Consider the following 12,963-nt stretch of genomic DNA (forward strand, 5'->3'; position numbering starts at 1 on the left):
GCTCATGCTGCTGCATTCTAGACTAGCTGTGATTACTGAGTGGTCTACAAGGACAGCCCAGGTGAAGCATCTAAGAGCAACTGTGAAGTGATCAGAACATGGGTTAAGGTATGGATGGCCTCTTGATTCAGGAACAAGCATAAATGAGGATGAACCTTTGCAAAGATCTTCCTGGTCATAACTGCCACCTACTCAAACATCAGAATAATAAAATAACAGATTTGTAAGGCACATTAGAGGTCTTCTAATCCAACCCCTTGCTTAAGCAGGAACCCCTATACCATTTGAGACAAATAGTTGTCCAATCTCCTCTTAATAACCTCTAGTTTTGGAGGACCCGCAACTTCTGGAGGGAAGTTGTTCCACTGATTAATTGTTCTAACTGTCAGGAAAATTCTCCTTAGTTCTAGGTTGCTTCTCTCTTTGATTAGTTTCCACCTGTTGCTTCTTGTTCTGCCTTCAGGTACCTTGGAGAACAGCTTGACTCCCTCTTCTTTGTGGCAGCCCCTTAGATATTAGAACACTGCTATCATGTCACCCCTTAACCTTCTTTTCATTAAACTAGACATACCCAATACCTGCAACCATTCTTCATGTGTTTTAGCCTTCAGTCCTTAGAGTCCAGGACGAATTCTCCAGATTATGTACCTGTCCTGAATGAGCATATGCAACCACATTCAGAGCATGTAATATCTCCAACACTGGAAGAACCAAATACCTATACCACTTGATCTTGCTGCACTTAGCCTGACTTTATTCCTCCCCATCCAGACCTCATTAGCCTCTAGGCACTAGGACGAGACCCCAATCCTTTGTTTAACTAGTCAGGGTGTCAGGATGTACAACTAAGTAACATCAACACACTGATGATACCTGACTCCAAACTGCCAGATGACCTCCCCCAATAAACTCATGCAACTGTTTAACAGGAAAGGTGACTGCATTGAGTCCTGAGACATCTCACATAGCTGCCCAATAAATGGTCCTAAGACTCATCCCTGTCCAATAGAGAGTGATCACCCAAAAAAGGGTTGTGGTTGTTGTTTTACCAACTTATCACAATGATGCAATCCCTAATGTCAGTTATTACATGTGCTCTAGGCATCTTTTCTGACATTTCCTCAGAGAGGCAAACATACATATGCACACCCCAAATTGATGGAGGGTGAGAGAGAGAAGTGATCACATCTAAAGACCTCAATATAGAAAAGTCTGACATTTTGATGTGACATTCCAATCAGGTGGATGAGAGAGAAAAAGGAGGAACAAGGGGAATTTTGGAGAATACACCTACAAGCTTTTGAGTTGTCTCTATCAGCGTCTGAAATAGCTATATTTCAGACAATTTCCAACCATCATGACCTTTTCTTATTGAAAGAATTATGAGAGATGCTAAGTTCAACAGATCTAGAGATTCAAGGATAGGATAACAGAAAAGGGGGGAAAGATATGGGAAGAGGGGAAATTAAGTAAAGACAGTTATTCTGAAATGGTAAGTTATTTGCAGTTGAGCAAATAAGGCAGAACTTATCTTTACTTAAGATACTAGAAAGAGAAGATTATGTGGAAAATTGTTTTAATATTGATATGATTTAACTATTTCTTTAACTTGGAATATACAGCTGGTAAAGAAGCGTGCTCTCCCCCCTCCCCCACCACAACTCCAATCTGATTAATATTGGTAGTCAGGTATAAATGGATTTGCTTTTACATTATCTTTCAATGTTTTTTTTAAATAATGCTTGCTTTCAATAAAATGCTCTGAATGCTAAACAGGCAGTAATGCAGGCTCCTGTAGCCTGATAAGAAAATGCACTTAGAACAAAATAGCTGCAGGTTTATTAATGAGGTCTGTGTTTCTTCGTGGAATAAAGCAATAAAAACTCAACTCTAATAAAGTCTATGCCATATGCCAGTCCCATTAAAAGTGGTGAACCAGTTTAACATCCTTTCATTTGGAAACCAGGATATCTATATCCCATGACCTAGCAAATGTTCTGGTTGATAAGAAAGGAATGTTCCATAATCTATAATTCAAATGGCAAATCAAATAGCAAGTGGCTCAGTGATAAAGATTAAAAAAAACAGATGTTAGATAATAGCTGGAAATGTTAGGGATATTGAACCTATCCCTGTCCAGCAACACCTTGGTACTGGTTCTTCATCTCAGGATAAGCACTATTTCCATTTTGTACTCTTGGTTTAGACTGAGTGTCCTTCAGGCCAGACTTCTAAGAATGAATCTTCCCAGCAACTTTCTCCATGGCTATTTTCTCACCCATATCTGCACTCATGTTTCACACTGACCAGGATCCCTTTGCCACTAGAATTTGTAATTGCCTATGAGAAATTAGTCCAGAATTACATTCTCCACATGCATGTCCTTTAATTACCATGTACCTCCTTCTTAAAGTAAGAAATGCTACAAGGAGAAAAGAAAGAAAGAAATGCTGGAAAAAAGAAACAAAGGTGAAAACCATGGTTTCCATTGGTCTTTGCTGGGTTCACCAGAACGGTTAAGCCTAATGTACCTTGTCTGTAAGTTAATGAGTTGTGTCAAAGCAGACAATTATAATTTATCGAGTAAACTATATTAAGTAAATCAGGGCTTTGTGTTAACACAGCCAAAATACATTACAAATTGGAGACAGGATTTTTAGTATTCTCCTTCCTTGCCTCCTCAGTCAAATTCTTCATGGTTCAAAAGTTGAAGCAGAAAAATCATGCCAAATTTTGTAACCAATTTGAGCATCATTTCAGGTCCATGGAGTCACCCCAGAAATCCATACTCAAAATATTCAGCATTTTATATCCACAATAAGTTAACAATTTTGCCCAGAGCAGCACTGAAAATTTTCCCGCCTAGGAGCAAATGTACCTACTTCTGCAATGTGTAGTAGGGTGTGAGGTTCAGGCCCCAGAGAAAGATATTTAATTACTGCATTGCAAATTGAACACAAAGAGGCTTTTATCGTGTCCATTCCATTTTCCTTTGCTGCCTACTATTTTCTAGATCACCCAAGGAGTTGGTCCAGTATTCATAATTGCTTTTCACATTGCCAGTGCTTTGTCAGTGAAACTATGGAAAGAAATGAATTGTGGTAAAAGGTTACCAGCATCTTTAGCGACTAAAATTAGAAGTTGGCCCATCTATTCCAACAAGAATATTTCTAACTCTGAAAAGCAGACTAAAAACTACTTATTAAAACGGGTTTCCTGTTCAAAAGAAGAGAAACGTCTAACATTGAAGGATCTCCTATTTTTATACAGCTTTGAAATGAAGGGATTGACCATTCTAATTTCTAACACATGGATATTTGTGTCTAGCCATAGTGCCAATCTCATTAGGCTTCTATTTCCTAAAATCTAGGAAAACAAATTGAGGCTGCCATCTACATTTACTAGGATCCTTAAATCATGAATTTACTTGTGCAGAACTTGCAGTTTGTACTCTCGTTTTTCCACTATAAGTAGTTAACCAGTAGAAGGAGCTATTACACTACTTCTATGCAAGTCCATAGACTTAAGTGGACTCCAAGCTTAAATGGACTCCAGAAGATGGTAGAGGACAGGAAGGCCTGGGGGAACGTTGTCCATGGGGTCACGATGGGTCGGACACGACTTCACAACTAACAACAACAACAACAAATGCAAGTCCAGGGAATACTATTACAACTATAACAAAAGAGAGATTATGTGAGTTGTGGAGCAAATAGTATATTCATGTAAAATGTTAATTCTGGCTGGGCTTCATAAAGTCTGATAAACTCAACAGGCTATAAATGCTTTCATGGTATATAGCAGTTCTCTTAACAACCTACGAAATCTGAATGACCAGGCAATAAAAAAGAGAATTTTCCATGTCATTTTGCTTCTGTCATTTATTTATCTAGATTTTTCCAGTCCAGATATACAAGCTGTAATTGTGTGGATTACAACATGGTCCTACATGTGTACCCATCAAGCAATTCCTTTCAGGAAAAGCAAAGTTTGCAAAGTGTAAAAAAATAGTAAGAAATAGCAAGCCAAAGTACTTGAAGACAATAAGAAAAGAGAAGGAAATAAGCATAAATCTGCTCTTTACCACAATTGTTCACTATAACCCACGATACTCTTCTATCTTTGTAAACCCCCTTTGCTTCCGTTATGTTCATAAACTGCTCTACATGGTATACAGCCTGTTATGATATTCACATCATTTCTTTCTCTTTGAGGATTGGATCACTCAAAGCATTTCACTTCCTTTCAAACTGGTCAATCTTACTTCATAAAAAGAGTTTTTAAGCCCTCCCATTTACATGGAAAAAAATCCCTTATTGATAACTGATTTGTGCCCATTCACCTCTTCTAACAAGAATGGTGTGTGTGTGTGTGTGTGTGTATGTATGTGTGCACACACACACACACATATATATATATATACACGTATGTATATATATATATACATACCTGTATATATATATATATATATATATATATATATATATATATATATATATATATATATATATATATATATATATATATGTTTCAAATGTTAACTATTTAGATTACCTTGCTAGGCCCCAAACATGGGGCAAATCTTTATTTCCTGTTTTCAGCCTATCTTGAAGGCTATCGAACAGGCAGTAGTCACACCGGACAATTCATATATTTGTGTAAATTACTAACAAAGAATTAAAGGGAAACTGAGATGCATTTCTGACTTGACTGAGATGCATTTCTGATGACGACTAACAAGTCAGAAATGCATCTCAGTTTCCCTTTAATTCTTTGTTAGTAATTTACACACACACACACACACACACACATATATATATATATATATATATATATATATATATATATATATATATATATACACACACGTATGTATATATATATATATATATACACGTATGTATATATATGTATATATATATATATATATATATATATATATATATATATATATATATATATATATATATATACATACATATACATACATACACACACACACACAGGGTTTTTTTTTCTTTAAAAAAAGGTGGTGCCGGAACTCTCATCTTGGCGGGCGCAGGCGGCGGGGGGTAGGGGCAGTGCTGCTGTGGTCACGGGTCAATGGGTGTTGGCGGCGGGCTGCCCACTGGGGCTGGGGCTGGAGCCGGCGCGGCTGGTGCAGTGGGAGCAGCGGGGCCCGCTCTATATGGTGGGGCTGCGTGGGGCGGGTGGCAGAGGCATGGCGGGCCAGGCAATGCAAGGCGGCCACTTAGGCACGCAGGGCAAGGCGACAGTGGCACAGGTCCAGCACTGGGTAGGCCACCAGCCTGGCTGACACGGGTGAGCACAAGGAAGGAGTGCACATGGACTCCGCAGAACCCACCTCCCACTCCTTGTCCTCTCTTACTTACCTAGTTGAGATGGTGTAGTTGGGCAGCAGGGAGGGATGCAAACTTCCTGCCAACTCACCTTCACTGCAGACAACTTGCCGGTGCAATGTTTGGCGGCCGGGTCTTTTGGCGCGCTCAGCAGAAATTCCTATTGGCTTTTGAGTAGCATAGCTTGTGGAAGGGAGGGAGTAGCATAGCTTGTGCAAAAGCTTTTTTTTGTGTGCAAAAAAAGGTGCCGGAACGCCATTCAGAGCGTTCAATGAGAAAAAAAGCCCTGCTTTTATGTTTTAATCTTATGATTTAAAAAATATTTTTTTCTATTGTAAGTTGCCCCAAACCTAGCCATGTGGATTGCATACAAATATTATATAATCGGTAAATAAAGGTATAACATATGTTAAATATACATCAAATGATAATATGCTTCCCTACAAAGTCAATTCTTGCTCAATGACAGACCAAGGAGTTAACTCGGAAGGGCAAGAGAAAAATCTAGAAGAGGTCTGTGCAACTTGTAGAAGGGAAAGGCCCACACTGATAAATTAAAAATCTTTGTGGTCTGCAAAGGAATGCAGGTGGGCTAATCAATGATTTGGTGACTAGAGGAGCATCTACAGTGTTGGAGCTTGTGGTCATGGTAAGCCATGGAGACACTAGGCAACATGACTTTTAGGGCAGTGGTGGTGGTTTTATTACTTTTTTTTTTAAAAAAAAGTCAGTGCTCTGTCCAAGGGTGCTTGGCAGGCTGCATGTACAGGCCTGGTCTAGAATTTATTTTGGAGCATTCAACTATCTAGAGCAGGCATGTCAAACTCATTTTGTTTGAGGCAACTTCTTATAAAAGAATTGCCATAAATTTGTTTTAATAAAATAATTTAAATCAATTTTTCACTTGATTTCAAATTAAATGAATTATATTGGTTGACAATGAGATTTTTTTTGTGTAGTACAATTGCCAAATGCAATAAACTGGTTTTAGGTATATGCTACTGGAAGGAAAAAGCAATCCCTGCTGCGTTACTGATCCCAGAGAAGCATTTGCATGTGTGCAGGTATCCTTAGGGTGCCATAGTTATGGATGAGAAATATTGGTTGCAAAGTTGGCATTTCTGGATGTAACACAGATATTTTGGACTTATTTTTGTTTCTTTGCATGTTTGATATTTTTAAAAAGGCATATGCTACTGACTACACTTATGCACATATGTAACATCTTTTGCTAGAATACATGACCACTGTTTTTCCAGAATGTGAAAAATGAAAGATTGTGACTAAACAAAATTTTAATGTACAGATAATACCACCAGAAATTATTTTAGCCTTTTTAATAAATGTTCTTATTGATGTTAAGCTCACCATGGAAAACATCACATATTGTTATGTATATACTAGGTTAATTATTTAAAGACTGAAGTGCAACATAACTAGATTCTAAATAATCTATTTTTCAAAACATACAACAGTCCAAACAGTAAAAGTAAAGTCCAAATTAAGAATATTTCATTCTTAAGAATTGTTTAATTTAAAGTGGTTTAGTTGTAATAGATGGTTAGATTCAAAATAGTTTTCAATATTACAAAATAGTACAAACAATACTATTTTTTCCTAGCATCAGCTAAATGAGACATATTACATTGAGAAAAATGTTTCTCATTTCTTTCCTGTTATCTTTATGAAATCATCATTGCAGAGATGTTAACATAGGAAATAGATTATTTTGTTATCTAATTTTACCTTCCAAAAGACAGAAGCAGATGAAAAATGTGAGGTTCTTTCCTGTTGGCTTATTTGAATTAGCTGCTTTAGATTCTAAAAGTTTAGTTCCTAAAGAAGTAACCCTGTAAATAATTTTAATGTCCTCCTCTAGTGCAGGGGTAGGCAACCATGGCTCTTTTATGACTCAAGGACTTCAACTCCCAGAATTCCTGAGCCAGCATGGCTCAGCTTGGAAACATCTCCCTTTCCCCTCAGCATGGCTGGCTCAGGATTTCTGGGAATTGAAGTCCACGAGTCATACAAAAGAGCCAAGATTGCCTAGCCCTGCAATAGGCTTAGGAAAGCCAATGGAGGAAGCTTCTTCTTCTTCTTCTTTTTTTTTTTTTGCAAAAAAAGGTGCCAGAATGGCGTTCTGAGCGTTCTATGAGAAAAAAAAGCCCTGTATATATACACACACATACATATAAAAACAATTAAATTTTTGAAATTAATTATTTGTAGAAGGAGCAAGAATAATTAAACCCTGTTAAAAATCAATTTAAAAAATGAAGGGAGGTCTCTCAGGGCACCAACTAGCTCCATGGCTATGTGCTCCTTAATCCCTTTCCAGACGACCAATGGTGGGGGCTGCTTTACCTCCATATTCCACAGTGCGAGGGCAATGAAAGAGAAGGACATCTTCCTAGACCCTGGCAGGGATTTAGAGTTTAGTATACATAATGATACTGCATAGATTTTTAGTTAATATTGTATTATATCTTTATTTCCTGTGCTGATTTTTTTTAAAAAAAATTGCATTTATTATAAATAATATTGTAATCTACCCAGAGAAATTTGGTTATTAGTATATAGCTATATGATTGAAGTAGCTTATACCACTGAAAATCATGTTATAAATTCAATATTTCTCTGAAAAATGGAACAAACTATTATGAAACATGATATACACTTCCCTATAGAAAGAGATAAAGTGAGACATCAGTAATGTAATATATTTATGCCAGCATTCACTATGATGATGAAGTAAATATTCCTTAATTTCCCAAAACATTCATGTTGGCACGGCACCATTTTCTTAGGAATAATAGTTATACCAAGAGATCGATGAAATCTAAATTGTAGCTAAATTAATGATCCACTAGATGGCATCAATTCATTTCTTTGATTGCCCAAAGAAAAGTTTAAGAAATACACAAGATTCCTTTGAAATCATACCGCAAAAAGATATTTTGTTCAGAATGGGGCAGGAGAAAATGTTATTATTATTTTGTAATTTGTGTCTTATTTTAATTGTAATATTTCAATTTCAAGGCCACTGGCCTCCACAGCAAATCTGGGTGGTTTAAAAGAAAACACATATCAACGGGGGGGGGGGAATACAGAATATTTTTATATTATTTCTATATCCAAGACATCTCAAAACAGTATACAGAGTTCAGTTAAATATATTTTACAAATTGAAATACAAATCAGATATGCTCTCTGAAGCTTTAACCACATACCCATTCTTCAATATTACAAAAGCATGAAGATTATTGGTTGCCAGATACAGCAAACAATTATATCTGGATTCTGCCCTAGGACATCACGTACTTCTAGCCAAAATAAGCTGATTTAAAGAAAATTTATTTGTTAGAGCACAAAGTCACAAAGAAACACACAAGAAAAACTGGTAAAGAACAGACCATCTGAACTGCACTCAGAAACAAAAATGCAACTGGTGAAGCATTACCAAAATGTCCTATATATACTACTGCCAACTCCTGTTAGATGTCACTGACTGAAGGCTTTGAGGCTGTTGTAACTTCTTTATTAGCCTGAAGTCATCATTGAGAAAGTAGTAGACAACCTTCATAGATATTGTGCCCTCCCATAGCATGCTGGCTGGGAATGGAAGTTCCACCTATCTGGTAGTCACTAGGTGAGGTAGTTTGGCACACTTTAATCCAATGTTACGAATATTTGGTAGAACAGCATAGGACAGTTATAGCAGAAAGCCCGCCGAATGTGAGTGTAAGAGCAAATATTGAAATTGGAGACATAACTCTTTGATGAATGAAAGGATCAAACTCTGCCCTTTAGTTCTAGATAGTCACCTTAAAGACATATATTTAGTTAAATACTGTCTTTAATTACTGGCTCATGACCCAGTAAAAGTGGAACATTTTCCCAAATGTTATGTTTCCCCAGAAGTTTCCTCTCATTCACCACCATGAGTGCTGTCGATTCTCAGCAGGCAAGGACATATTCTTTGTACACTGTATGATTAATGTAAGCATAATGGTTGTTCAGTTCTAATTTCAGTGATCTGACTCAACTCTGGCAATATTAAAAATTGATTCAGTGCGTCCAAAATACTATTAATAAAAAAATGCTTGGGTGGTAATTTACTGTACTCTGTTACATTTTGCTTATTTCAGATATTCTGCTCTATAATGTAATTTATAAGCCACAATTATTCAGACTGTAGAATCTAAGTGTGAGTTCATTTTTTGAAAATAAAACTAAAATGAAACTTAGCTTCACATATGTGAGGGGAAGCATGCTTTTTTATTTTTATTTTGGCAGCATCTATTTAAGTTACTGTGAAAGTCAAACATAAGTTTCTAAATAGACAGACGTTCCTTCAAATACAGGAATATTTGCTTGCTGTTTAGCCACTGAGACTGTGCAATTGAAGCTCCTCCACTATGACTCCCATAAAAAAGGATGAGATTTCAATCACAGTCTCAGCTATCATCTTGGTTTTCCTCACTGTTCCTGCCCCCGGCCATGATTGCCCTAGTTCCCATTGGTTATTTTATATTTTATTTTTTTGTAATTGCCATTTTATATTACACTAATAGCCAAACTAGACACATACTGTACAGTGAGGAGTAATTCTATCTGACAATTTGTGTGTGTGTGTGTGTGTGTGTGTGTGTGTGTGCACACGCTTCAAGTCAGTCTTAATTCTGCAGTTTTATTGGCAAGATTTCAGAAGTGTTTTGCCATTGCCTTCTTTCCAGGGCTGAGAGAGACTGATTGGCCCAAGGTCATCTAGGAGGGACTAGAACTCTTAATCATTCAGTTTCTAGGCTGGTGCCTTAACCACTATGCCAAACTGGTTCTCCAACCGATGAAGAAAGTGCACTCATAACATGTTGTAATTTCCTTTTCTTTCTACAAATCCTATTGTTGCTCTTTGGTTAAGTAAATACATTACTATAGCCAACCCAAATTGTTGTTCCTTGTGGGTCATTAGTCAATATCAGGCACCAAGAACAAAAATTAAACCAAAGGTAGGATAGATAAATGATCTGAGCCACGGTAAAGCCTGCTCTGCTCTAAAAGCATACATTGAAAAAAATAATAATAAATGATCATCTGAATATTTCCCTTGTTTTCTCTTGCATTAAAAAGAAAAAAAGAAAAAAGGAAGCATAGAATGACAATTACAGAAGCAAATCCCCCACATAAATCCATTCCTGGAAGAGTTTATTGTAGATTATGCCCAAAATTAGTGTTTCAATGTCAAACTATCATTATTAGTGTTATCATAATGCTTATCATCTCAATACTTACTGCTTTGTTTTTTTGAATATGCTTTCATAGACCACATTCTAAGGAGGAGACTATCATACTCTTTGCTAATGAGTATTAAAGGATCTGCAGATATTACTCAGAAATTCCAAGAATAAAATGTGGAAGTACTTCTGCCCTATGAAAATGTTTTTCATGACTTTTTATACATGCAAAGCTATAATCAGAAACTTCTCAGTAGCTACAGTATATTGCTTCCCTCTTGAAATGAAGTCAAAATGTAAGCTTTTTCTATTTGGTTGGGTTTTGATGCATATGAGAAGTGAAAAATAAACTGTGCATTACAGCAGGGGTCCTCAAGCTTTGCTGGCTGAGGAATTCTGGGAGTTGAAGTCCACAAGTCTTAAAATTGCCAAGGTTGAGGACCCCTGCATTACAGCATCTGATTTTATTCAATTTCCTTGGCTATTGTTAGTATTTTCTTGTTACTATCCTCTGATGATTACTAATGAGAGCTAATATAATAGCCCTCCATTAATTCCTTCAATGAAAGTAAATTAATTACAACCCTTCTACAGTTTTGTAGGACATATTCTGCTATATAAAGTAACAAATCATAGTCATGTGACCACAGGATACTGCAGCCAGGTGTAAAAGTAAGCCAGTTGTCAAGATCCAAAATATGATCGCATGATCGCAGGTCAGGGTGCAACTATCATAACTTCAGGTATGGGTATATGTACCTTTTGTAGGTTCTGTCATAAGTTTGAATGATCATTAAATAGCTGATCAAGTGAGGACCATCTATAGTGAGGGAAAGACCTTTTAACAAATTCTGTTAGAAATTATTGCTCTTGTTTCCATACAAAAGATAGTCGCAACTGCATTTCACTTTTTGTGTTGTTTTCTTACCCAAATTCATATAGCAAAACATGTCCAACAATACTATAGAAGCATTGTAATTAATTTACTTCCATTGAAGGAAGTAATGGAGGGAGTCACTGTGACTCTCAGAGGAATGATGGAAATTTTATAACTATCTTTGGTTCTGTATAATGCAAAATAAATTCAGCATGCACTTTGCTAGCAATTTATTATCCAAAGTAGTTCTTCATATGATTTAAGCTTTTTGTACACTAGTAATTAGTTAAATTAAGGGACACGGTGGCTAAGTGGGTTAGGACGCTGAGCTTGTCGATCAGAAGGTTGGCAGTTTGGCAGGTCGAATCCTGAGTGGCGTGTAACAGAGTGAGCACCTGTTACTCGTCCCAGCTTCTCCCAACCTAGCAGTTCGAAAGCACGTAAAAATGGAAGTAGAAAAATAGGGACCACTATGGTGGGAAGGTAACAGCGTTCTGTGTGCCTTTGGTGTCTAGTCATGCCAGCCACATGACCACGGAGACGTCCTCGGACAAGCCCTGGCTCTTCGGCTTTGAAATGGAGATGAGCACCTGCCCCTAGAGTTGGAAACTACTAGCAGGCATGTGTGGGGGAACCTTTACCTTTTACCTTTACTAATTAGTTAAAATAGTTATTCAACTTATATTGTACGTTTGAAAAAAAAGCATTAGCCATGTTTATCTCAGAAGTATACATGAATGCTACCCTTTATCTATTATCTCTGAGAGATCCAGAAAAAATGAGTGAAGTACTAGATGATTGGAGGAGAGCAAAAGCTGACTCCATTTCTTAAACAAACAAGCAAAAAAGGACAATGAGAAGATTCTAAAGTACTACATAAACAATTGAACTTTACATTTTTGTGGTAATTACACAACTCTGCAAGGATTTTTCAAGAGTTAGGTTGATTGGGCTAATCGCATTTTTTTCAGCTAACTACTTAGTAGATTATAACAATATATGTACATAGTACAGCTTGATATTGGCAAAGTAATTGAAATGGTATTTCATGAATTTTGATTAGCAAGCTGGAGTTCAGTTGAAAATCACTCACCAATGTTTCCTTATCAAATGGGAATGAATTATCAAATGAACACCAAAAAGTTAAGTCTTAGGCTCATTATCCTTCAACATTGTCATTAATTACTTGTATAAAGAGGTGGGAAGAATACTTCCTGAATTTGCTCATCTCCTTGAATGGGATAGCTAATACTCCTGAAAGACAGAAGCAAAATAAGTGGATAAGCTGAAGACATGGGCTAAAATCACAGGATGAAATCATATAGAAATGAATGCTGTGTTCTTGAACATTAAATCAAATTGACAGTTATAGAATGGGGGAATATCTAACTTGGAAACAGTAAGCCTGAAAAAGAAATGACACTTCAATTTCTCACAAGCTGAATGCAAGACAGCAGTATGATGTTGCTAATAGACAAATACTGTTGAAGAT

Source organism: Vipera ursinii (genome assembly GCF_947247035.1).
Source record: "Vipera ursinii genome assembly, chromosome: 2".
NCBI classification, from domain to species: Eukaryota; Metazoa; Chordata; class Lepidosauria; order Squamata; family Viperidae; genus Vipera; species Vipera ursinii.